The following is a 25,939-nucleotide window of genomic DNA, read 5'->3' on the forward strand; positions in this document are numbered from 1 at the left end:
TTTCCACAGAGCTCAGATGTCAAAGCAGCGCAGCAGCTCTCCACAGCGATCCTCTATAGCGCCCTTTCTCCCGCAGCTCCGTCCTCATTGGAAGGAAGCAAGAGTGAAAGGCTGAAGTGAAATAGAGCGGGGACGGAGGCAGTGAAGAGAGAGAACGTGGGAAGAAGAGAAAAACGCAAGGGAAAAAAGCAGCGTTGTAAAAGAGGTGATGGAGCTGTCCTCTCTATAAGAAGGGTGCCAGCGATCCTTGCTCTTGCTTACGGCCACACCCCCTTGAGCACGCCTGATCTCGGAAGATAAACAGAGATGGGCCTGGTTAGTACTTGGATGGGAGACCGCCTGGGAATACCAGGTGCTGTAAGCTTTTAAGCGCAGGAGCTTGTAAAACTGATCATGAACAGTTTTACAAGTCCGCAAAGGATCGAGGAAAGGTTTATCGCCAGCTGAAAAGAGACACAGCGCTTCCGCTGTGGAGACTTGTTCGGCTGGCGTTCGGGGAGTCGCGTTTTTCAGAATTGTATTGAGATCGTTTTCCACAGAGCTCAGATGTCAAAGCACAGCAGCAGCTCTCAAAAAAGCAGCGTCGTAAAAGAGGTGACGGAGCTGTTCTCTCTATAAGAAGGAGAAGAAGAAGAGGAACAGAGGATTTGTTTGTCTTAAGTTAGACTTTGTTTTTTTGTGTTTTTTTGGTGTTTTTGGTTGATTTTTGAAGCCCTCCCCTTCAGCCAAGCTCTGTTTGGGGAGGGGAGAGACTTTTGGGGTTTTTTTGTTGCTTTTTTGTTGCTTTCTGAGTCCTGTTTGTGTTTTAATGGAAGGAAAAAACATGGAGGCAGAGAATGTTATTGTAGTGTAGGTAAGAGAAAGATGAGGAATTTGGACCGACCCCCCTGGCGGGTTTTGCAAGGGCGCATACTGTTGTGGTGGATGTGAGCGGCGTGGAGAAACCGTCTGCGGGTGCTATTATCGCAGCTGTTTACGGCGTCTGTGGGGAGGGCTCTCTTTTTGCCTGCCGCCCCCAGACGCCAAAAGAGTTTGAACTGACTCTGGACTCAAAAGAACATGCGGACGCGGTGGCTGTGGGGCTGGATGTGCAGGGCACACCCTGCTACTGCCGCTGGCTGGAGCGGAAGGAGGTAGTGGTGTCCTTCCTCCACCTCCCGGCATATATCTCAGATTAGACTATCAAGGAGAAGCTGAGTAGCTGGGGGGTGAGAGTCATTTCGGACATCAGGATGCGCCACTACCCCGGGACCACCATTGCTGATGGCACGAGGTTTGTTCGGATTCGCTTTCCCGATCATGTAGCCTCGTTGCCATACAGCACCTGCTTCGCCACGGCAGAGGGGGGGCAGTACTTCAGGGTCCTCCACGACCAGCAACAAAGGGTGTGTCATGTCTGCCTGGACTTGGGGCACATCGCCAAGGACTGCCCTGAGTTCCTCTTCTATGAGTGCAGACAGCCCGGCCATCGCGCCAGGAAATGCACCGCTGCCAAGTGCCCGGACTGCCTCCATGCGCTCATGAGCTGCAACTGCAAGCCAGAGCCGGAAGATCCAGCCGCCGCAGGAGCAGCTGCCCGCAACGCTGAGGGGGTTGAAGATGGACTACGAGTGGCCACTGCAGCTGAGCATGGAGAGTTGCTAGCAGCGGCGCCCCAGGACCCCAGTGAGCCAGCAACGCCCCAGCCGGTGATGGGAGAGAGGCAGAGGAGGCCCCTCCAATCCTGGGTACAGCGCAGCAGAAAGGAGCCGGGGACCAGCCAGCATCTCCACCAGCAGAGGCGCCCCGTTGCCCTAACAATCCTGCTGCATCCCACTCTGTGCCGCAAGAGAAGCAGAGGGAGGTTGCTCCACAACATGCGGCGGTGCAGCGTGGTGCAGCTGAGATCCTACGGGCACCACCACCACCAGAGGCTGCCCCTCAGCGTACCAGTGGGCTTTTGACACCCAAGCCTGTGCAGGGAGAGAGGCAGAGGGAGGAGGCGACGGCACCAGCACCACCACCACCATCACCGTCAGCGGTTCCCCAGCTGTGGGCAAGCCAGGGTACAACCGCCTGGGCCCTCGAAGGCTGGAATCCAGTGGCACCACGTCAGGCCTCAGCCCAACCTGAAGCCCAGTTCAAGAGTTGTCCGCAGACCCATCCCTGATGTCTCTGCGGTGGCGGAGACAGGAGGTGGGGAGGAAGCGGCAAGTGTTGGCAATGAGAATGTGGCAGAAAGGGCGGGGGAACTGTCGCGCGGGCCGGAGAATTAATTTCACTCTTATGGCCATATGCGTGATGGCAACTTTCGCCTCTTTAAACGCCAACGGGCTGAGGGACTGAGCAAAGCTGGGGGCAGTGTTAGCTCTGCTGGGGCGGACGGATGTTGTCTGCCTCCAGGAGACCTTCTGGGACGAGGAGTGTGTCCGGAAGGTGCGAGCACAGTGGGACGGGGAGCTGTTTTACAGCAACACCTCCAGCCTGTGCAGGAGGGGGGTGGCTGTGCTGGTGAGGAGGGGAGTGTACGAGAGCGTAAGGCTCCTGCACCGCGACACGTAGGGCCAGCTCCTGCAGGTCTGTCTTGGGTTTCCTGGACAGTCCGTGCTGCTGAGCAACATCTACGCCCCCAATGGGGAAGCTGAGCGGCTCGCCTTCTTCAAGCAGCTGGAGGCGAGCTGCTTTCAGCAGCCAGGGCTGGTCGTCGGAGATTTTAACTGTGCACTGAGTGCGCTCGATGTCGCGGTTGGGATGACCTTTAAGAGCAGTGCTGCTTGCAGCTTCCTGGAGCGCAGTGCGGAAGCTCACTGGTTCGTGGATGCGTGGCGTCAGGCTTAGTGTGCGCGGAGGGACTTTTCTCGGCGGCAGGTCGTCGAAGGTGTCTTGAGACAGAGCCGGATCGACCTGTTGCAGGGGCACATGAGTCTCTTCCCGTGCCTGAGCCAGATGCGCTATGTGTTCATGACCCTGAGCGACCATGCTGTGCTTCACTTTTCTCTAGCAGGGGCACAGGAGGACCGGTGCCCCGGCCTCTGGTGCTTTAATAAGGCGCTCCTGGGGAGGCTTCATTCTGTCAGGGCATAGAAGACCTTATCCGGCAGCAGCTGCAGTGTCCCCTGTATAGGTCAGAAAAGCTGGTCTGGTGGGATAATCTCAAGTACGCCATCAAAGAGTTCAGTATCTAGTATGGCCTGTCCCGGGGGCGGGAGAAGGCCAGGCGGGAGAGACAGCTTCGGGCTCGGATCACCTCAGAGCTCGGGCTCCTGGCAGATCACGGCGGGGGCTGCGAGCTCTTGCTGGAGCTGAGGGGTGAGCTGCAAGCCCTGGAGGAGGAGAAGTGGAGAGGAGCCAGGGTGCGCAGCAGAGCCCAGTATCTTGCCAAGGGCGAGAAGAGCACGAGGTTCTTTTTCGGCCTGGAGCAGGAGAGGCAGCGCAGCTCCTTCATCGAGGAGCTGGTGGGAGAGGACGGTGTGCGGCTCTCTGCCCCCGAGGCCGTTAGGAATGAGGTGTTTTCTTTTTATAGCGCCTTGTTCTGGCCGAAGTGGTGGATGAGCAGCAGACCCGGGCCATGCTGGCTTGGGTGAGTACCCGCCTGTCACAGAGCGATCGTGAGCTCTGTGACAGTGCGCTGAGCTTGGAGGAAGTGCTTGAAGCACTTCGGGGCTCGTCTCCTAACAAGAGCCCTGGGTGGGACGGGCTCTCCTCCAAGCTCTACAGACACTTTCAGCAGTCCCTGGGGCCCCTCCTTCTGGAGGTGTTCCAGGAGATTGCCAGGACCGGCGCTCTGACCCCATCTATGAGAAGGGGGGTGATCTCTCTTGTCTACAAAAAGCAGGGGGATCTCTCCCTTTTGAAAAACTTTCGCCCGATCAGTCTGTTGAACACAGACTATAAGATACTAACTCGTGTTCTCTCCCTCAGGCTCGGGAAGGTTCTGCCCAGGATCCTGTCGCCTTCGCAGACCTACTGCGTCAAGTGGAGAGACATCGCGGACACGGTGTGCTCCATCAGAGATATTGTGGACCTTATGCGGGAGCAGCCGAGGGGTGGATACGTCCTGAAACTGGACCAGGAGAAGGCCTTCGACAGGGTGGAGCATTCCTTCCTGTTTGAGGTCTTGAAGAGCTTTGGCTTCGGCGAGGCCTTCATCTCCTGGGTGAGGCTCGTGTACAAGGGGATCGTGAGCTGTGTCAAGGTGAATGGTTCCCTCACGAGCTTCTTTCCAGTGACCTTGCCTGGGGGCACCGCCACCTCGTTGATCTACCAATATGCTGACGACACCAGACTGACGTTGGCAGAGGTGGCGGAGATCTCGGCCATTTTAGAGGTGGTGCAGGCCTACTGCGCTGCCTCGGGCGCCAAGGTAAACTTGGAGAAGTCTGAGGTCATGCCGGTGGGGAGGGCAGACCTTGCCCCGCTCTTCGGTTTCCCTTTCAGGGTTGAGACGGGTCACCTGAAGGTCCTTGGCATCTACATTAACGCTGATGAGCAGGCCACTGGGCTTCTCCTGTGGAAGGAGAAGCTCATTAAGATGAGGGCAAATTAAATCGGTGGAGACACAGGTCCCTGACCCTAAAGGGAAGGGTCCTGCTCGTTAACACACTGTGCCTGTCCCTCTTGTGGTACCCACTGTCTGTGATGCCTCTTCCTGAACGGGTAGAGAATGAGATTAGGCAACTGGTGGTGGGATTTGTGTGGGAGGGGAAGCCTCCGCGGGTCACTCATGACACCCTCATTGGGAAAATCTCCAGGGGTGGGCTGAAGCTGTGTGATGTAGGCCTGAAGCTGAAAAGCTTTAGGCTGAAAGTAGTGAAGAAGTTCCTTGACCTGGATAATGTCAGCATTTGGAAGATTGGTATGGGAAGCTACCTCGAGACTTGCGGGGGCTTGGGGCAGGAGACTCTCCTGGTGAGGCTGACTCCGGGGTTGATAAAACATCTGCCCTCCTTTTACAGGGAGGTCCTGCTGGCGAGGGGGTAGTTCATGTCCCAGCATGTCTCCTACACGCCGGAGACCCGGGCCCAGATTCTGGAACAGCCTCTGTTCCTCGACCCCCTGCTGGTGTCTCGATGGAACAGGCAGCTCTACGAGGCTGGCATATCCAAGGTCAAGGATCTTCTTTATGAAGTAAAGGACGGATTTCTGCCCATCCAGGCTATTGTCGACGCTGTGCGAGAGGTCGACGACGAGCTGCCTGTCAGTAAGATCCGTCAGGATTACGAGCAGCTCAAACTCGGTCTCCCGGACAGTTGGCTGGAGAAGCTCCATCTACAAGACGGGGCAGCAGGCCCAGCCTGGCCGGAGCTGAGGGTGAAGTGGGGGGACCGTGGGGTGGACCTCCTGGGGTTCACGACCAGCATGTTCTACAGGCTGATGGTGGCGAAACGCTTCAGAGTGCCGGTCTCAGAGGTGTTCTGGGGTAAGATCTTCCCCCAGCTCGAGCCAGGGCATACTTGACGGATCTGCTGGATGGCCTGTTTCGCTCTGTTCGAGGAGCTGTTCTTGACGGGGTGCCCTGGAAAGAGCTGTTCCTCTTTGGGTACCGCGGGTCTGAGAGGGGGGTTAACGCCATTTTAGTGAACCTCCTCCTCAGCCTAACGAGGACAGCTGTCTGGGAGAGGAGGAACCTCATGATGTACAATGGCCTGAAGCCAGACCTTGTCAGGCTGTGCATTGCCAGGGTGAAGGACTGCTTCTCTCTCAGCCTGGCCTACTGCAGGGCTGAGAGGCGGATGGCCGACTTTCGCAGAATCTTCTTAAAAAATAACATCTTTGTGGACCTGCGGGAGGAAGGCCTGTACTTCCGGCTCTGAGATGGGGGTGTCTTTGAACAAAAGACACACACGGCTCCACCCTTTTCCACCCCTGAATAGCATTGGCAAGTTGAATAGCATTCAATTCACATCGAATAGCATTGGCCCCTGAATAGCATTGGCGTAGCTCAGCACTGGGCCACTGGGCACAATTTCCCACCGTTTCCAGAGTGTAGTGGTTATCACGTTATCACGTTAGACCGTTACACAGACAGTTTCCATGAGACGTTGGACTTCCGATATTTAGAAGGATCCGTTTTTCAAGAAACATTTAAATTGATTCTTTTATCAAGCTCGTAGTTTTCCTTCAAATCTTGAAAGCTCTCAGTGAGAACATCATAGGCTGCAGGACGCCCAGTAACTTGATTACTTCAACAGAAAGAAGAGCAGACAGCTCGACAAATATGTGAGGCGCAGAGAGCGCAAGGCGAGCTGCACACGTTTCGGTGGCTGAGAGAGGGCAGTTTTTGCTTCTGCATTTCCCAAGTAAGGACGCATGACAACAAGCGATCGCGGTGCTCATCTACGACACAGTGGTGATGAGTTTTCAGTACGTGTTCTTTTGAACGAGCAATGAGGTTGCCGCCTTGGACAGCTGACTGCACGCTCTCATTGTGCCACGTGATGAGAATTCACCAGGCTCGTTCAGTCATTAGTTACATTCCATCGTTTGCCATAAGCAGACGCTGCGAAGTGATGTGGATATCAGTTCCCAGTCTTGTGGAAGAGGAGGAAAAGAGCACACGAGGGCTCGTCCGGGAGTTGAACCCGGGACCTCTCGCACCCTAAGCGAGAATCATACCACTAGACCAACGAGCCACAGCAGCACTTTCCATTTCAATCTGTCAGCGAGCTTGAGGATGGGGAGAGGCGCCATTCGCTCGTCCAGTCAGACCTTCATCAATAAGTCAAGAAAGCTGCAATTACACGACTGCCTTGCAGACGAAGGGCAGTGAACTGTGCCCGGTAAGAGGGGAACAAGCGGCACTAGGTGACGCCGAGGCATAAGTCCCAGCGAGGGGGGTTGGCTTGTATGGTACAGTGCTTGCTTTGCATGTGGGAGATAGCAGGATCAATTCCCGCATCCTCCAGGTGTGTGCTTAGAGCTTGATGTGCCGAAAGGTGTCCTTTAGCCTGTGGTCCCGCCTTACATGGAGAGCATCGTGCAGCTGTCAAGCGTTTCGCAGCCACGCCCCCTTTTCATCTTCTCTCTGGCTTAAGCGTCACTCCGCCCCTCTCTCTTGACATTTCATGTCAGCATGTCAGAAGTCCGAGTGACATTTTTAATGGCTTAGTGAGGGCACGATGCTGAAGCAGAGAGGCCACTTCAGCCACAGAGACTTGTGCTAGGTGAGATCTGAAAGACGGACTCGCAACAGAAACAGACCAAAAATGTATCGGTGAGATCAAAAGGCAAATGCAACATTCAGCAGAGGGCGTCTAAAGATTAGGGAACGGGCGACTGAAATCCATGTGAGGCAAACTTTCCGGTGTGTGTACTGCAGCTGGGCTTGTTGGCGTAATTGGTAGTGCGTCAGTCTCGTCATCTGAAGGGCCTGAATTTGATCCTCACACGGGGCAGGGCTGCTTCCTCTCTTGCTCTTTTCAAACACTTGCGGCAACTGTTCGCTCATAACCACGTCTGGAATGCGTGACCTTTACACGGGCGAGAAGCAACGCCGCATCCCTTTTCTAAAGAACATTCACATTCAGAAATAAGTCAAGAAATTTGCCATTACTTTCGCTCGCACTGCTGTCAGCCTGCCCATGTTGCCAAAGAAAGATTCACTCGGCGTCAACATGACAGAACAGCGATCACTTGAAAACAATGTTCCACACTCCGTAAGCAAGAACTTCAGTGTTTGCAGTCACCCGATATGCCGATAGTCAAAGGAGCGCAAAACACGAAGCGTCAAAAGACAAGATGAGTTGATGGAAAGAGCGTTGAATTGATGAGCACAAAAGTTCAGCTCGTACAATAGGCAACGAAGGTCTCAGCGTCGTCATCGCACTTGAAAGGACTGCCTTGCAGACCAAGGGCAGTGGGCGGTGCCCGGTAAGAGGGGCAGAGGCGGTAAGACATGATGCCGAGACGCATGAAGCGAGTGGGATTAGCTCAAATGGTAGAGCGCTCGCTTAGCATGCAAGAGGTAGCGGGATCGATGCCCGCATCCTCCAGGTCTGCGTTTGGATCTCCGGAAGCCCGGTGCTCTTGTTTAGCTTCTGCGACTTCTGACAGGTGCTCCTCCGTTGCGGAGAGAATGTCCTTCAGTTGTCAAGCGTTGAAGGGCCACACCTCCTTCCCAACCTCAGTCTGCACTGAGTGCGTCTCCGGCATTTTCTCGTCCAATTTGTCAGCTTAGTAAGTGAAAAGTATATCCGAGTGAAAACAGTGCTGATAATACTCTCACGAATTGTTAGAAGACGTGCTTTTGATCATCGATTGCTTAACAATCACATTCGTTCGACTTGAGCCATCAAGCTCGTAGTTTTCCTTCAAATCTTGAAAGCTCTCAGTGAGAACATCATAGGCTGCAGGACGCCCCGTAACTTGATTACTTCAACAGAAAGAAGAGCAGACAGCTCGACAAATATGTGAGGCGCAGAGAGCGCAAGGCGAGCCGCACACGTTTCGGTGGCTGAGAGAGGGCAGTTTTTGCTTCTGCATTTCCCAAGTAAGGACGCATGACAACAAGCGATCGCGGTGCTCATCTACGACACAGTGGTGATGAGTTTTCAGTACGTGTTCTTTTGAACGAGCAATGAGGTTACCGCCTTGGACAGCTGACTGCACGCTCTCATTGTGCCACGTGATGAGAATTCACCAGGCTCGTTCAGTCATTAGTCACATTCCATCGTTTGCCATAAGCAGACGCTGCGAAGTGATGTGGATATCAGTTCCCAGTCTTGTGGAAGAGGAGGAAAAGAGCACACGAGAGCTCGTCCGGGAGTTGAACCCGGGACCTCTCGCACCCTAAGCAAGAATCATACCACTAGACCAACGAGCCACAGCAGCACTTTCCATTTCAATCTGTCAGTGAGCTTGAGGATGGGGAGAGGCGCCATTCGCTCGTCCAGTCAGACCTTCATCAATAAGTCAAGAAAGCTGCAATTACACGACTGCCTTGCAGACGAAGGGCAGTGAACTGTGCCCGGTAAGAGGGGAACAAGCGGCACTAGGTGACGCCGAGGCATAAGTCCCAGCGAGGGGGGTTGGCTTGTATGGTACAGCGCTTGCTTTGCATGTGGGAGATAGCAGGATCAATTCCCGCATCCTCCAGGTGTGTGCTTAGAGCTTGATGTGCCGAAAGGTGTCCTTTAGCCTGTGGTCCCGCCTTACATGGAGAGCATCGTGCAGCTGTCAAGCGTTTCGCAGCCACGCCCCCTTTTCATCTTCTCTCTGGCTTAAGTGTCACTCCGCCCCTCTCTCTTGACATTTCATGTCAGCATGTCAGAAGTCCGAGTGACATTTTTAATGGCTGAGTGAGGGCACGATGCTGAAGCAGAGAGGCCACTTCAGCCACAGAGACTTGTGCTAGGTGAGATCTGAAAGACGGACTCGCAACAGAAACAGACCAAAAATGTATCGGTGAGATCAAAAGGCAAATGCAACATTCAGCAGAGGGCGTCTAAAGATTAGGGAACGGGCGACTGAAATCCATGTGAGGCAAACTTTCCGGTGTGTGTACTGCAGCTGGGCTTGTTGGCGTAATTGGTAGTGCGTCAGTCTCGTCATCTGAAGGGCCTGAGTTTGATCCTCACACGGGGCAGGGCTGCTTCCTCTCTTGCTCTTTTCAAACACTTGCGGCAACTGTTCGCTCATAACCACGTCTGGAATGCGTGACCTTTACACGGGCGAGAAGCAACGCCGCATCCCTTTTCTAAAGAACATTCACATTCAGAAATAAGTCAAGAAATTTGCCATTACTTTCGCTCGCACTGCTGTCAGCCTGCCCATGTTGCCAAAGAAAGATTCACTCGGCGTCAACATGACAGAACAGCAATCACTTGAAAACAATGTTCCACACTCCGTAAGCAAGAACTTCAGTGTTTGCAGTCACCCGATATGCCGATAGTCAAAGGAGCGCAAAACACGAAGCGTCAAAAGACAAGATGAGTTGATGGAAAGAGCGTTGAATCGATGAGCACAAAAGTTCAGCTCGTACAATAGGCAACGAAGGTCTCAGCGTCGTCATCGCACTTGAAAGGACTGCCTTGCAGACCAAGGGCAGTGGGCAGTGCCCGGTAAGAGGGGCAGAGGCGGTAAGACATGATGCCGAGAAGCATGAAGCGAGGGGGATTAGCTCAAATGGTAGAGCGCTCGCTTAGCATGCAAGAGGTAGCGGGATCGATGCCCGCATCCTCCAGGTCTGCGTTTGGATCTCCGGAAGCCCGGTGCTCTTGTTTAGCTTCTGCGACTTCTGACAGGTGCTCCTCCGTTGCGGAGAGAATGTCCTTCAGTTGTCAAGCGTTGAAGGGCCACACCTCCTTCCCAACCTCAGTCTGCACTGAGTGCGTCTCCGGCATTTTCTCGTCCAATTTGTCAGCTTAGCAAGTGAAAAGTATATCAGAGTGAAAACAGTGCTGATAATACTCTCATTTATTGTTAGAAGACGTGCTTTTGATCATCGATTGCTTAACAATCACATTCGTTCGACTTGAGCCATCAAGCTCGTAGTTTTCCTTCAAATCTTGAAAGCTCTCAGTGAGAACATCATAGGCTGCAGGACGCCCCGTAACTTGATTACTTCAACAGAAAGAAGAGCAGACAGCTCGACAAATATGTGAGGCGCAGAGAGCGCAAGGCGAGCCGCACACGTTTCGGTGGCTGAGAGAGGGCAGTTTTTGCTTCTGCATTTCCCAAGTAAGGACGCATGACAACAAGCGATCGCGGTGCTCATCTACGACACAGTGGTGATGAGTTTTCAGTACGTGTTCTTTTGAACGAGCAATGAGGTTACCGCCTTGGACAGCTGACTGCACGCTCTCATTGTGCCACGTGATGAGAATTCACCAGGCTCGTTCAGTCATTAGTCACATTCCATCGTTTGCCATAAGCAGACGCTGCGAAGTGATGTGGATATCAGTTCCCAGTCTTGTGGAAGAGGAGGAAAAGAGCACACGAGAGCTCGTACGGGAGTTGAACCCGGGACCTCTCGCACCCTAAGCAAGAATCATACCACTAGACCAACGAGCCACAGCAGCACTTTCCATTTCAATCTGTCAGTGAGCTTGAGGATGGAGAGAGGCGCCATTCGCTCGTCCAGTCAGACCTTCATCAATAAGTCAAGAAAGCTGCAATTACACGACTGCCTTGCAGACGAAGGGCAGTGAACTGTGCCCGGTAAGAGGGGAACAAGCGGCACTAGGTGACGCCGAGGCATAAGTCCCAGCGAGGGGGGTTGGCTTGTATGGTACAGCGCTTGCTTTGCATGTGGGAGATAGCAGGATCAATTCCCGCATCCTCCAGGTGTGTGCTTAGAGCTTGATGTGCCGAAAGGTGTCCTTTAGCCTGTGGTCCCGCCTTACATGGAGAGCATCGTGCAGCTGTCAAGCGTTTCGCAGCCACGCCCCCTTTTCATCTTCTCTCTGGCTTAAGTGTCACTCCGCCCCTCTCTCTTGACATTTCATGTCAGCATGTCAGAAGTCCGAGTGACATTTTTAATGGCTGAGTGAGGGCACGATGCTGAAGCAGAGAGGCCACTTCAGCCACAGAGACTTGTGCTAGGTGAGATCTGAAAGACGGACTCGCAACAGAAACAGACCAAAAATGTATCGGTGAGATCAAAAGGCAAATGCAACATTCAGCAGAGGGCGTCTAAAGATTAGGGAACGGGCGACTGAAATCCATGTGAGGCAAACTTTCCGGTGTGTGTACTGCAGCTGGGCTTGTTGGCGTAATTGGTAGTGCGTCAGTCTCGTCATCTGAAGGGCCTGAGTTTGATCCTCACACGGGGCAGGGCTGCTTCCTCTCTTGCTCTTTTTAAACACTTGCGGCAACTGTTCGCTCATAACCACGTCTGGAATGCGTGACCTTTACACGGGCGAGAAGCAACGCCGCATCCCTTTTCTAAAGAACATTCACATTCAGAAATAAGTCAAGAAATTTGCCATTACTTTCGCTCGCACTGCTGTCAGCCTGCCCATGTTGCCAAAGAAAGATTCACTCGGCGTCAACATGACAGAACAGCGATCACTTGAAAACAATGTTCCACACTCCGTAAGCAAGAACTTCAGTGTTTGCAGTCACCCGATATGCCGATAGTCAAAGGAGCGCAAAACACGAAGCGTCAAAAGACAAGATGAGTTGATGGAAAGAGCGTTGAATTGATGAGCACAAAAGTTCAGCTCGTACAATAGGCAACGAAGGTCTCAGCGTCGCCATCGCACTTGAAAGGACTGCCTTGCAGACCAAGGGCAGTGGGCGGTGCCCGGTAATGGGGGCAGAGGCGGTAAGACATGATGCCGAGAAGCATGAAGCGAGGGGGATTAGCTCAAATGGTAGAGCGCTCGATTAGCATGCAAGAGGTAGCGGGATCGATGCCCGCATCCTCCAGGTCTGAGTTTGGATCTCCGGAAGCCCGGTGCTCTTGTTTAGCTTCTGCGACTTCTGACAGGTGCTCCTCCGTTGCGGAGAGAATGTCCTTCAGTTGTCAAGCGTTGAAGGGCCACACCTCCTTCCCAACCTCAGTCTGCACTGAGTGCGTCTCCGGCATTTTCTCGTCCAATTTGTCAGCTTAGCGAGTGAAAACAGTGCTGATAATACTCTCACGAATTGTTAGAAGACGTGCTTTTGATCATCGATTGCTTAACAATCACATTCGTTCGACTTGAGCCATCAAGCTCGTAGTTTTCCTTCAAATCTTGAAAGCTCTCAGTGAGAACATCATAGGCTGCAGGACGCCCCGTAACTTGATTACTTCAACAGAAAGAAGAGCAGACAGCTCGACAAATATGTGAGGTGCAGAGAGCGGAAGGCGAGCCGCACACGTTTCGGTGGCTGAGAGAGGGCAGTTTTTGCTTCTGCATTTCCCAAGTAAGGACGCATGACAACAAGCGATCGCGGTGCTCATCTACGACACAGTGGTGATGAGTTTTCAGTACGTGTTCTTTTGAACGAGCAATGAGGTTGCCGCCTTGGACAGCTGACTGCACGCTCTCATTGTGCCACGTGATGAGAATTCACCAGGCTCGTTCAGTCATTAGTCACATTCCATCGTTTGCCATAAGCAGACGCTGCGAAGTGATGTGGATATCAGTTCCCAGTCTTGTGGAAGAGGAGGAAAAGAGCACACGAGGGCTCGTCCGGGAGTTGAACCCGGGACCTCTCGCACCCTAAGCGAGAATCATACCACTAGACCGACGAGCCACAGCAGCACTTTCCATTTCAATCTGTCAGCGAGCTTGAGGATGGGGAGAGGCGCCATTCGCTCGTCCAGTCAGACCTTCATCAATAAGTCAAGAAAGCTGCAATTACACGACTGCCTTGCAGACGAAGGGCAGTGAACTGTGCCCGGTAAGAGGGGAACAAGCGGCACTAGGTGACGCCGAGGCATAAGTCCCAGCGAGGGGGGTTGGCTTGTATGGTACAGCGCTTGCTTTGCATGTGGGAGATAGCAGGATCAATTCCCGCATCCTCCAGGTGTGTGCTTAGAGCTTGATGTGCCGAAAGGCGTCCTTTAGCCTGTGGTCCCGCCTTACATGGAGAGCATTGTGCAGCTGTCAAGCGTTTCGCAGCCACGCCCCCTTTTCATCTTCTCTCTGGCTTAAGCGTCACTCCGCCCCTCTCTCTTGACATTTCATGTCAGCATGTCAGAAGTCCGAGTGACATTTTTAATGGCTGAGTGAGGGCACGATGCTGAAGCAGAGAGGCCACTTCAGCCACAGAGACTTGTGCTAGGTGAGATCTGAAAGACGGACTCGCAACAGAAACAGACCAAAAATGTATCGGTGAGATCAAAAGGCAAATGCAACATTCAGCAGAGGGCGTCTAAAGATTAGGGAACGGGCGACTGAAATCCATGTGAGGCAAACTTTCCGGTGTGTGTACTGCAGCTGGGCTTGTTGGCGTAATTGGTAGTGCGTCAGTCTCGTCATCTGAAGGGCCTGAGTTTGATCCTCACACGGGGCAGGGCTGCTTCCTCTCTTGCTCTTTTCAAACACTTGCGGCAACTGTTCGCTCATAACCACGTCTGGAATGCGTGACCTTTACACGGGCGAGAAGCAACGCCGCATCCCTTTTCTAAAGAACATTCACATTTAGAAATAAGTCAAGAAATTTGCCATTACTTTCGCTCGCACTGCTGTCAGCCTGCCCATGTTGCCAAAGAAAGATTCACTCGGCGTCAACATGACAGAACAGCGATCACTTGAAAACAATGTTCCACACTCCGTAAGCAAGAACTTCAGTGTTTGCAGTCACCCGATATGCCGATAGTCAAAGGAGCGCAAAACACGAAGCGTCAAAAGACAAGATGAGTTGATGGAAAGAGCGTTGAATTGATGAGCACAAAAGTTCAGCTCGTACAATAGGCAACGAAGGTCTCAGCGTCGTCATCGCACTTGAAAGGACTGCCTTGCAGACCAAGGGCAGTGGGCGGTGCCCGGTAAGAGGGGCAGAGGCGGTAAGACATGATGCCGAGAAGCATGAAGCGAGGGGGATTAGCTCAAATGGTAGAGCGCTCGCTTAGCATGCAAGAGGTAGCGGGATTGATGCCCGCATCCTCCAGGTCTGAGTTTGGATCTCCGGAAGCCCGGTGCTCTTGTTTAGCTTCTGCGACTTCTGACAGGTGCTCCTCCGTTGCGGAGAGAATGTCCTTCAGTTGTCAAGCGTTGAAGGGCCACACCTCCTTCCCAACCTCAGTCTGCACTGAGTGCGTCTCCGGCATTTTCTCGTCCAATTTGTCAGCTTAGCAAGTGAAAAGTATATCCGAGTGAAAACAGTGCTGATAATACTCTCACGAATTGTTAGAAGACGTGCTTTTGATCATCGATTGCTTAACAATCACATTCGTTCGACTTGAGCCATCAAGCTCGTAGTTTTCCTTCAAATCTTGAAAGCTCTCAGTGAGAACATCATAGGCTGCAGGACGCCCCGTAACTTGATTACTTCAACAGAAAGAAGAGCAGACAGCTCGACAAATATGTGAGGCGCAGAGAGCGCAAGGCGAGCCGCACACGTTTCGGTGGCTGAGAGAGGGCAGTTTTTGCTTCTGCATTTCCCAAGTAAGGACGCATGACAACAAGCGATCGCGGTGCTCATCTACGACACAGTGGTGATGAGTTTTCAGTACGTGTTCTTTTGAACGAGCAATGAGGTTGCCGCCTTGGACAGCTGACTGCACGCTCTCATTGTGCCACGTGATGAGAATTCACCAGGCTCGTTCAGTCATTAGTCACATTCCATCGTTTGCCATAAGCAGACGCTGCGAAGTGATGTGGATATCAGTTCCCAGTCTTGTGGAAGAGGAGGAAAAGAGCACACGAGGGCTCGTCCGGGAGTTGAACCCGGGACCTCTCGCACCCTAAGCGAGAATCATACCACTAGACCAACGAGCCACAGCAGCACTTTCCATTTCAATCTGTCAGCGAGCTTGAGGATGGGGAGAGGCGCCATTCGCTCGTCCAGTCAGACCTTCATCAATAAGTCAAGAAAGCTGCAATTACACGACTGCCTTGCAGACGAAGGGCAGTGAACTGTGCCCGGTAAGAGGGGAACAAGCGGCACTAGGTGACGCCGAGGCATAAGTCCCAGCGAGGGGGGTTGGCTTGTATGGTACAGCGCTTGCTTTGCATGTGGGAGATAGCAGGATCAATTCCCGCATCCTCCAGGTGTGTGCTTAGAGCTTGATGTGCCGAAAGGCGTCCTTTAGCCTGTGGTCCCGCCTTACATGGAGAGCATCGTGCAGCTGTCAAGCGTTTCGCAGCCACGCCCCCTTTTCATCTTCTCTCTGGCTTAAGCGTCACTCCGCCCCTCTCTCTTGACATTTCATGTCAGCATGTCAGAAGTCCGAGTGACATTTTTAATGGCTGAGTGAGGGCACGATGCTGAAGCAGAGAGGCCACTTCAGCCACAGAGACTTGTGCTAGGTGAGATCTGAAAGACGGACTCGCAACAGAAACAGACCAAAAATGTATCGGTGAGATCAAAAGGCAAATGCAACATTCAGCAGAGGGCGTCTAAAGATTAGGGAACGGGCGACTGAAATCCATGTGAGGCAAACTTTCCGGTGTGTGTACTGCAGCTGGGCTTGTTGGCGTAATTGGTAGTGCGTCAGTCTCGTCATCTGAAGGGCCTGAGTTTGATCCTCACACGGGGCAGGGCTGCTTCCTCTCTTGCTCTTTTCAAACACTTGCGGCAACTGTTCACTCATAACCACGTCTGGAATGCGTGACCTTTACACGGGCGAGAAGCAACGCCGCATCCCTTTTCTAAAGAACATTCACATTCAGAAATAAGTCAAGAAATTTGCCATTACTTTCGCTCGCACTGCTGTCAGCCTGCCCATGTTGCCAAAGAAAGATTCACTCGGCGTCAACATGACAGAACAGCGATCACTTGAAAACAATGTTCCACACTCCGTAAGCAAGAACTTCAGTGTTTGCAGTCACCCGATATGCCGATAGTCAAAGGAGCGCAAAACACGAAGCGTCAAAAGACAAGATGAGTTGATGGAAAGAGCGTTGAATTGATGAGCACAAAAGTTCAGCTCGTATAATAGGCAACGAAGGTCTCAGCGTCGCCATCGCACTTGAAAGGACTGCCTTGCAGACCAAGGGCAGTGGGCGGTGCCCGGTAAGAGGGGCAGAGGCGGTAAGACATGATGCCGAGAAGCATGAAGCGAGGGGGATTAGCTCAAATGGTAGAGCGCTCGCTTAGCATGCAAGCGGTAGCGGGATCGATGCCCGCATCCTCCAGGTCTGACTTTGGATCTCCGGAAGCCCGGTGCTCTTGTTTAGCTTCTGCGACTTCTGACAGGTGCTCCTCCGTTGCGGAGAGAATGTCCTTCAGTTGTCAAGCGTTGAAGGGCCACACCTCCTTCCCAACCTCAGTCTGCACTGAGTGCGTCTCCGGCATTTTCTCGTCCAATTTGTCAGCTTAGCAAGTGAAAAGTATATCCGAGTGAAAACAGTGCTGATAATACTCTCACGAATTGTTAGAAGACGTGCTTTTGATCATCGATTGCTTAACAATCACATTCGTTCGACTTGAGCCATCAAGCTCGTAGTTTTCCTTCAAATCTTGAAAGCTCTCAGTGAGAACATCATAGGCTGCAGGACGCCCCGTAACTTGATTACTTCAACAGAAAGAAGAGCAGACAGCTCGACAAATATGTGAGGCGCAGAGAGCGCAATGCGAGCCGCACACGTTTCGGTGGCTGAGAGAGGGCAGTTTTTGCTTCTGCATTTCCCAAGTAAGGACGCATGACAACAAGCGATCGCGGTGCTCATCTACGACACAGTGGTGATGAGTTTTCAGTACGTGTTCTTTTGAACGAGCAATGAGGTTGCCGCCTTGGACAGCTGACTGCACGCTCTCATTGTGCCACGTGATGAGAATTCACCAGGCTCGTTCAGTCATTAGTCACATTCCATCGTTTGCCATAAGCAGACGCTGCGAAGTGATGTGGATATCAGTTCCCAGTCTTGTGGAAGAGGAGGAAAAGAGCACACGAGGGCTCGTCCGGGAGTTGAACCCTGGACCTCTCGCACCCTAAGCGAGAATCATACCACTAGACCAACGAGCCACAGCAGCACTTTCCATTTCAATCTGTCAGCGAGCTTGAGGATGGGGAGAGGCGCCATTCGCTCGTCCAGTCAGACCTTCATCAATAAGTCAAGAAAGCTGCAATTACACGACTGCCTTGCAGACGAAGGGCAGTGAACTGTGCCCGGTAAGAGGGGAACAAGCGGCACTAGGTGACGCCGAGGCATAAGTCCCAGCGAGGGGGGTTGGCTTGTATGGTACAGCGCTTGCTTTGCATGTGGGAGATAGCAGGATCAATTCCCGCATCCTCCAGGTGTGTGCTTAGAGCTTGATGTGCCGAAAGGCGTCCTTTAGCCTGTGGTCCCGCCTTACATGGAGAGCATCGTGCAGCTGTCAAGCGTTTCGCAGCCACGCCCCCTTTTCATCTTCTCTCTGGCTTAAGCGTCACTCCGCCCCTCTCTCTTGACATTTCATGTCAGCATGTCAGAAGTCCGAGTGACATTTTTAATGGCTGAGTGAGGGCACGATGCTGAAGCAGAGAGGCCACTTCAGCCACAGAGACTTGTGCTAGGTGAGATCTGAAAGACGGACTCGCAACAGAAACAGACCAAAAATGTATCGGTGAGATCAAAAGGCAAATGCAACATTCAGCAGAGGGCGTCTAAAGATTAGGGAACGGGCGACTGAAATCCATGTGAGGCAAACTTTCCGGTGTGTGTACTGCAGCTGGGCTTGTTGGCGTAATTGGTAGTGCGTCAGTCTCGTCATCTGAAGGGCCTGAGTTTGATCCTCACACGGGGCAGGGCTGCTTCCTCTCTTGCTCTTTTCAAACACTTGCGGCAACTGTTCGCTCATAACCACGTCTGGAATGCGTGACCTTTACACGGGCGAGAAGCAACGCCGCATCCCTTTTCTAAAGAACATTCACATTCAGAAATAAGTCAAGAAATTTGCCATTACTTTCGCTCGCACTGCTGTCAGCCTGCCCATGTTGCCAAAGAAAGATTCACTCGGCGTCAACATGACAGAACAGCGATCACTTGAAAACAATGTTCCACACTCCGTAAGCAAGAACTTCAGTGTTTGCAGTCACCCGATATGCCGATAGTCAAAGGAGCGCAAAACACGAAGCGTCAAAAGACAAGATGAGTTGATGGAAAGAGCGTTGAATTGATGAGCACAAAAGTTCAGCTCGTACAATAGGCAACGAAGGTCTCAGCGTCGTCATCGCACTTGAAAGGACTGCCTTGCAGACCAAGGGCAGTGGGCGGTGCCCGGTAAGAAGGGCAGAGGCGGTAAGACATGATGCCGAGAAGCATGAAGCGAGGGGGATTAGCTCAAATGGTAGAGCGCTCGATTAGCATGCAAGAGGTAGCGGGATCGATGCCCGCATCCTCCAGGTCTGAGTTTGGATCTCCGGAAGCCTGGTGCTCTTGTTTAGCTTCTGCGACTTCTGACAGGTGCTCCTCCGTTGCGGAGAGAATGTCCTTCAGTTGTCAAGCGTTGAAGGGCCACACCTCCTTCCCAACCTCAGTCTGCACTGAGTGCGTCTCCGGCATTTTCTCGTCCAATTTGTCAGCTTAGCAAGTGAAAAGTATATCCGAGTGAAAACAGTGCTGATAATACTCTCACGAATTGTTAGAAGACGTGCTTTTGATCATCGATTGCTTAACAATCACATTCGTTCGACTTGAGCCATCAGTAGTTTTCCTTCGTAGTTTTCCTTCAAATCTTGAAAGCTCTCAGTGAGAACATCATAGGCTGCAGGACGCCCCGTAACTTGATTACTTCAACAGAAAGAAGAGCAGACAGCTCGACAAATATGTGAGGCGCAGAGAGCGCAAGGCGAGCCGCACACGTTTCGGTGGCTGAGAGAGGGCAGTTTTTGCTTCTGCATTTCCCAAGTAAGGACGCATGACAACAAGCGATCGCGGTGCTCATCTACGACACAGTGGTGATGAGTTTTCAGTACGTGTTCTTTTGAACGAGCAATGAGGTTGCCGCCTTGGACAGCTGACTGCACGCTCTCATTGTGCCACGTGATGAGAATTCACCAGGCTCGTTCAGTCATTAGTCACATTCCATCGTTTGCCATAAGCAGACGCTGCGAAGTGATGTGGATATCAGTTCCCAGTCTTGTGGAAGAGGAGGAAAAGAGCACACGAGGGCTCGTCCGGGAGTTGAACCCGGGACCTCTCGCACCCTAAGCGAGAATCATACCACTAGACCAACGAGCCACAGCAGCACTTTCCATTTCAATCTGTCAGCGAGCTTGAGGATGGGGAGAGGCGCCATTCGCTCGTCCAGTCAGACCTTCATCAATAAGTCAAGAAAGCTGCAATTACACGACTGCCTTGCAGACGAAGGGCAGTGAACTGTGCCCGGTAAGAGGGGAACAAGCGGCACTAGGTGACGCCGAGGCATAAGTCCCAGCGAGGGGGGTTGGCTTGTATGGTACAGCGCTTGCTTTGCATGTGGGAGATAGCAGGATCAATTCCCGCATCCTCCAGGTGTGTGCTTAGAGCTTGATGTGCCGAAAGGCGTCCTTTAGCCTGTGGTCCCGCCTTACATGGAGAGCATCGTGCAGCTGTCAAGCGTTTCGCAGCCACGCCCCCTTTTCATCTTCTCTCTGGCTTAAGCGTCACTCCGCCCCTATCTCTTGACATTTCATGTCAGCATGTCAGAAGTCCGAGTGACATTTTTAATGGCTTAGTGAGGGCACGATGCTGAAGCAGAGAGGCCACTTCAGCCACAGAGACTTGTGCTAGGTGAGATCTGAAAGACGGACTCGCAACAGAAACAGACCAAAAATGTATCGGTGAGATCAAAAGGCAAATGCAACATTCAGCAGAGGGCGTCTAAAGATTAGGGAACGGGCGACTGAAATCCATGTGAGGCAAACTTTCCGGTGTGTGTACTGCAGCTGGGCTTGTTGGCGTAATTGGTAGTGCGTCAGTCTCGTCATCTGAAGGGCCTGAGTTTGATCCTCACACGGGGCAGGGCTGCTTCCTCTCTTGCTCTTTTCAAACACTTGCGGCAACTGTTCGCTCATAACCACGTCTGGAATGCGTGACCTTTACACGGGCGAGAAGCAACGCCGCATCCCTTTTCTAAAGAACATTCACATTCAGAAATAAGTCAAGAAATTTGCCATTACTTTCGCTCGCACTGCTGTCAGCCTGCCCATGTTGCCAAAGAAAGATTCACTCGGCGTCAACATGACAGAACAGCGATCACTTGAAAACAATGTTCCACACTCCGTAAGCAAGAACTTCAGTGTTTGCAGTCACCCGATATGCCGATAGTCAAAGGAGCGCAAAACACGAAGCGTCAAAAGACAAGATGAGTTGATGGAAAGAGCGTTGAATTGATGAGCACAAAAGTTCAGCTCGTACAATAGGCAACGAAGGTCTCAGCGTCGTCATCGTACTTGAAAGGACTGCCTTGCAGACCAAGGGCAGTGGGCGTAGCCCGGTAAGAGGGGCAGAGGCGGTAAGACATGATGCCGAGACGCATGAAGCGAGGGGGATTAGCTCAAATGGTAGAGCGCTCGCTTAGCATGCAAGAGGTAGTGGGATCGATGCCCGCATCCTCCAGGTCTGAGTTTGGATCTCCGGAAGCCCGGTGCTCTTGTTTAGCTTCTGCGACTTCTGACAGGTGCTCCTCCGTTGCGGAGAGAATGTCCTTCAGTTGTCAAGCGTTGAAGGGCCACACCTCCTTCCCAACCTCAGTCTGCACTGAGTGCGTCTCCGGCATTTTCTCGTCCAATTTGTCAGCTTAGCAAGTGAAAAGTATATCCGAGTGAAAACAGTGCTGATAATACTCTCACGAATTGTTAGAAGACGTGCTTTTGATCATCGATTGCTTAACAATCACATTCGTTCGACTTGAGCCATCAAGCTCGTAGTTTTCCTTCAAATCTTGAAAGCTCTCAGTGAGAACATCATAGGCTGCAGGACGCCCCGTAACTTGATTACTTCAACAGAAAGAAGAGCAGATAGCTCGACAAATATGTGAGGCGCAGAGAGCGCAAGGCGAGCCGCACACGTTTCGGTGGCTGAGAGAGGGCAGTTTTTGCTTCTGCATTTCCCAAGTAAGGACGCATGACAACAAGCGATCGCGGTGCTCATCTACGACACAGTGGTGATGAGTTTTCAGTACGTGTTCTTTTGAACGAGCAATGAGGTTGCCGCCTTGGACAGCTGACTGCACGCTCTCATTGTGCCACGTGATGAGAATTCACCAGGCTCGTTCAGTCATTAGTCACATTCCATCGTTTGCCATAAGCAGACGCTGCGAAGTGATGTGGATATCAGTTCCCAGTCTTGTGGAAGAGGAGGAAAAGAGCACACGAGGGCTCGTCCGGGAGTTGAACCCGGGACCTCTCGCACCCTAAGCGAGAATCATACCACTAGACCAACGAGCCACAGCAGCACTTTCCATTTCAATCTGTCAGCGAGCTTGAGGATGGGGAGAGGCGCCATTCGCTCGTCCAGTCAGACCTTCATCAATAAGTCAAGAAAGCTGCAATTACACGACTGCCTTGCAGACGAAGGGCAGTGAACTGTGCCCGGTAAGAGGGGAACAAGCGGCACTAGGTGACGCCGAGGCATAAGTCCCAGCGAGGGGGGTTGGCTTGTATGGTACAGCGCTTGCTTTGCATGTGGGAGATAGCAGGATCAATTCCCGCATCCTCCAGGTGTGTGCTTAGAGCTTGATGTGCCGAAAGGCGTCCTTTAGCCTGTGGTCCCGCCTTACATGGAGAGCATCGTGCAGCTGTCAAGCGTTTCGCAGCCACGCCCCCTTTTCATCTTCTCTCTGGCTTAAGCGTCACTCCGCCCCTCTCTCTTGACATTTCATGTCAGCATGTCAGAAGTCCGAGTGACATTTTTAATGGCTGAGTGAGGGCACGATGCTGAAGCAGAGAGGCCACTTCAGCCACAGAGACTTGTGCTAGGTGAGATCTGAAAGACGGACTCGCAACAGAAACAGACCAAAAATGTATCGGTGAGATCAAAAGGCAAATGCAACATTCAGCAGAGGGCGTCTAAAGATTAGGGAACGGGCGACTGAAATCCATGTGAGGCAAACTTTCCGGTGTGTGTACTGCAGCTGGGCTTGTTGGCGTAATTGGTAGTGCGTCAGTCTCGTCATCTGAAGGGCCTGAGTTTGATCCTCACACGGGGCAGGGCTGCTTGCTCTTTTCAAACACTTGCGGCAACTGTTCGCTCATAACCACGTCTGGAATGCGTGACCTTTACACGGGCGAGAAGCAACGCCGCATCCCTTTTCTAAAGAACATTCACATTCAGAAATAAGTCAAGAAATTTGCCATTACTTTCGCTCGCACTGCTGTCAGCCTGCCCATGTTGCCAAAGAAAGATTCACTCGGCGTCAACATGACAGAACAGCGATCACTTGAAAACAATGTTCCACACTCCGTAAGCAAGAACTTCAGTGTTTGCAGTCACCCGATATGCCGATAGTCAAAGGAGCGCAAAACACGAAGCGTCAAAAGACAAGATGAGTTGATGGAAAGAGCGTTGAATTGATGAGCACAAAAGTTCAGCTCGTACAATAGGCAACGAAGGTCTCAGCGTCGTCATCGTACTTGAAAGGACTGCCTTGCAGACCAAGGGCAGTGGGCGTAGCCCGGTAAGAGGGGCAGAGGCGGTAAGACATGATGCCGAGACGCATGAAGCGAGGGGGATTAGCTCAAATGGTAGAGCGCTCGCTTAGCATGCAAGAGGTAGTGGGATCGATGCCCGCATCCTCCAGGTCTGAGTTTGGATCTCCGGAAGCCCGGTGCTCTTGTTTAGCTTCTGCGACTTCTGACAGGTGCTCCTCCGTTGCGGAGAGAATGTCCTTCAGTTGTCAAGCGTTGAAGGGCCACACCTCCTTCCCAACCTCAGTCTGCACTGAGTGCGTCTCCGGCATTTTCTCGTCCAATTTGTCAGCTTAGCAAGTGAAAAGTATATCCGAGTGAAAACAGTGCTGATAATACTCTCACGAATTGTTAGAAGACGTGCTTTTGATCATCGATTGCTTAACAATCACATTCGTTCGACTTGAGCCATCAAGCTCGTAGTTTTCCTTCAAATCTTGAAAGCTCTCAGTGAGAACATCATAGGCTGCAGGACGCCCCGTAACTTGATTACTTCAACAGAAAGAAGAGCAGATAGCTCGACAAATATGTGAGGCGCAGAGAGCGCAAGGCGAGCCGCACACGTTTCGGTGGCTGAGAGAGGGCAGTTTTTGCTTCTGCATTTCCCAAGTAAGGACGCATGACAACAAGCGATCGCGGTGCTCATCTACGACACAGTGGTGATGAGTTTTCAGTACGTGTTCTTTTGAACGAGCAATGAGGTTGCCGCCTTGGACAGCTGACTGCACGCTCTCATTGTGCCACGTGATGAGAATTCACCAGGCTCGTTCAGTCATTAGTCACATTCCATCGTTTGCCATAAGCAGACGCTGCGAAGTGATGTGGATATCAGTTCCCAGTCTTGTGGAAGAGGAGGAAAAGAGCACACGAGGGCTCGTCCGGGAGTTGAACCCGGGACCTCTCGCACCCTAAGCGAGAATCATACCACTAGACCAACGAGCCACAGGAGCACTTTCCATTTCAATCTGTCAGCGAGCTTGAGGATGGGGAGAGGCGCCATTCGCTCGTCCAGTCAGACCTTCATCAATAAGTCAAGAAAGCTGCAATTACACGACTGCCTTGCAGACGAAGGGCAGTGAACTGTGCCCGGTAAGAGGGGAACAAGCGGCACTAGGTGACGCCGAGGCATAAGTCCCAGCGAGGGGGGTTGGCTTGTATGGTACAGCGCTTGCTTTGCATGTGGGAGATAGCAGGATCAATTCCCGCATCCTCCAGGTCTGTGCTTAGAGCTTGATGTGCCGAAAGGCGTCCTTTAGCCTGTGGTCCCGCCTTACATGGAGAGCATCGTGCAGCTGTCAAGCGTTTCGCAGCCACGCCCCCTTTTCATCTTCTCTCTGGCTTAAGCGTCACTCCGCCCCTCTCTCTTGACATTTCATGTCAGCATGTCAGAAGTCCGAGTGACATTTTTAATGGCTGAGTGAGGGCACGATGCTGAAGCAGAGAGGCCACTTCAGCCACAGAGACTTGTGCTAGGTGAGATCTGAAAGACGGACTCGCAACAGAAACAGACCAAAAATGTATCGGTGAGATCAAAAGGCAAATGCAACATACAGCAGAGGGCGTCTAAAGATTAGGGAACGGGCGACTGAAATCCATGTGAGGCAAACTTTCCGGTGTGTGTACTGCAGCTGGGCTTGTTGGCGTAATTGGTAGTGCGTCAGTCTCGTCATCTGAAGGGCCTGAGTTTGATCCTCACACGGGGCAGGGCTGCTTCCTCTCTTGCTCTTTTCAAACACTTGCGGCAACTGTTCGCTCATAACCACGTCTGGAATGCGTGACCTTTACACGGGCGAGAAGCAACGCCGCATCCCTTTTCTAAAGAACATTCACATTCAGAAATAAGTCAAGAAATTTGCCATTACTTTCGCTCGCACTGCTGTCAGCCTGCCCATGTTGCCAAAGAAAGATTCACTCGGCGTCAACATGACAGAACAGCGATCACTTGAAAACAATGTTCCACACTCCGTAAGCAAGAACTTCAGTGTTTGCAGTCACCCGATATGCCGATAGTCAAAGGAGCGCAAAACACGAAGCGTCAAAAGACAAGATGAGTTGATGGAAAGAGCGTTGAATTGATGAGCACAAAAGTTCAGCTCGTACAATAGGCAACGAAGGTCTCAGCGTCGTCATCGCACTTGAAAGGACTGCCTTGCAGACCAAGGGCAGTGGGCGGTGCCCGGTAAGAGGGGCAGAGGCGGTAAGACATGATGCCGAGACGCATGAAGCGAGGGGGATTAGCTCAAATGGTAGAGCGCTCGCTTAGCATGCAAGAGGTAGCGGGATCGATGCCCGCATCCTCCAGGTCTGAGTCCGGATCTCCGGAAGCCCGGTGCTCTTGTTTAGCTTCTGCGACTTCTGACAGGTGCTCCTCCGTTGCGGAGAGAATGTCCTTCAGTTGTCAAGCGTTGAAGGGCCACACCTCCTTCCCAACCTCAGTCTGCACTGAGTGCGTCTCCGGCATTTTCTCGTCCAATTTGTCAGCTTAGCAAGTGAAAAGTATATCCGAGTGAAAACAGTGCTGATAATACTCTCACGAATTGTTAGAAGACGTGCTTTTGATCATCGATTGCTTAACAATCAAATTCGTTCGACTTGAGCCATCAAGCTCGAAGTTTTCCTTCAAATCTTGAAAGCTCTCAGTGAGAACATCATAGGCTGCAGGACGCCCCGTAACTTGATTACTTCAACAGAAAGAAGAGCAGACAGCTCGACAAATATGTGAGGCGCAGAGAGCGCAAGGCGAGCCGCACACGTTTCGGTGGCTGAGAGAGGGCA

The 25,939-nt window shown here is 52.2% G+C and overlaps 9 non-coding genes and 1 pseudogene across 9 annotated transcripts; 1 reads left to right on the forward strand and 9 right to left on the reverse strand.

Annotated features, from left to right (window-relative positions):
• Positions 1-255: 255 nt before the first annotated feature.
• Positions 256-364, forward strand: LOC138219091 (5S ribosomal RNA; annotated as a pseudogene).
• A 6,175-nt stretch (positions 365-6,539) lies between these two features.
• On the reverse strand, positions 6,540-6,611 carry trnap-agg (transfer RNA proline (anticodon AGG)). Its single transcript has one exon. It is a non-coding gene; the product is annotated as a tRNA-Pro (tRNA).
• A 2,117-nt stretch (positions 6,612-8,728) lies between these two features.
• trnap-agg (transfer RNA proline (anticodon AGG)) lies at positions 8,729-8,800 on the reverse strand. The gene has a single exon. It is a non-coding gene; the product is annotated as a tRNA-Pro (tRNA).
• A 2,117-nt stretch (positions 8,801-10,917) lies between these two features.
• On the reverse strand, positions 10,918-10,989 carry trnap-agg (transfer RNA proline (anticodon AGG)). Its single transcript has one exon. It is a non-coding gene; the product is annotated as a tRNA-Pro (tRNA).
• A 2,100-nt stretch (positions 10,990-13,089) lies between these two features.
• trnap-agg (transfer RNA proline (anticodon AGG)) lies at positions 13,090-13,161 on the reverse strand. Its single transcript has one exon. It is a non-coding gene; the product is annotated as a tRNA-Pro (tRNA).
• A 2,117-nt stretch (positions 13,162-15,278) lies between these two features.
• Positions 15,279-15,350, reverse strand: trnap-agg (transfer RNA proline (anticodon AGG)). Its single transcript has one exon. It is a non-coding gene; the product is annotated as a tRNA-Pro (tRNA).
• A 2,117-nt stretch (positions 15,351-17,467) lies between these two features.
• Positions 17,468-17,539, reverse strand: trnap-agg (transfer RNA proline (anticodon AGG)). The gene has a single exon. It is a non-coding gene; the product is annotated as a tRNA-Pro (tRNA).
• A 2,125-nt stretch (positions 17,540-19,664) lies between these two features.
• trnap-agg (transfer RNA proline (anticodon AGG)) lies at positions 19,665-19,736 on the reverse strand. Its single transcript has one exon. It is a non-coding gene; the product is annotated as a tRNA-Pro (tRNA).
• A 2,117-nt stretch (positions 19,737-21,853) lies between these two features.
• Positions 21,854-21,925, reverse strand: trnap-agg (transfer RNA proline (anticodon AGG)). Its single transcript has one exon. It is a non-coding gene; the product is annotated as a tRNA-Pro (tRNA).
• Positions 21,926-24,034: 2,109 nt separating this feature from the next.
• Positions 24,035-24,106, reverse strand: trnap-agg (transfer RNA proline (anticodon AGG)). Its single transcript has one exon. It is a non-coding gene; the product is annotated as a tRNA-Pro (tRNA).
• Positions 24,107-25,939: the final 1,833 nt, after the last annotated feature.

This window comes from Lepisosteus oculatus, chromosome 14 (genome assembly GCF_040954835.1).
Source record: "Lepisosteus oculatus isolate fLepOcu1 chromosome 14, fLepOcu1.hap2, whole genome shotgun sequence".
Taxonomy (NCBI): Eukaryota; Metazoa; Chordata; class Actinopteri; order Semionotiformes; family Lepisosteidae; genus Lepisosteus; species Lepisosteus oculatus.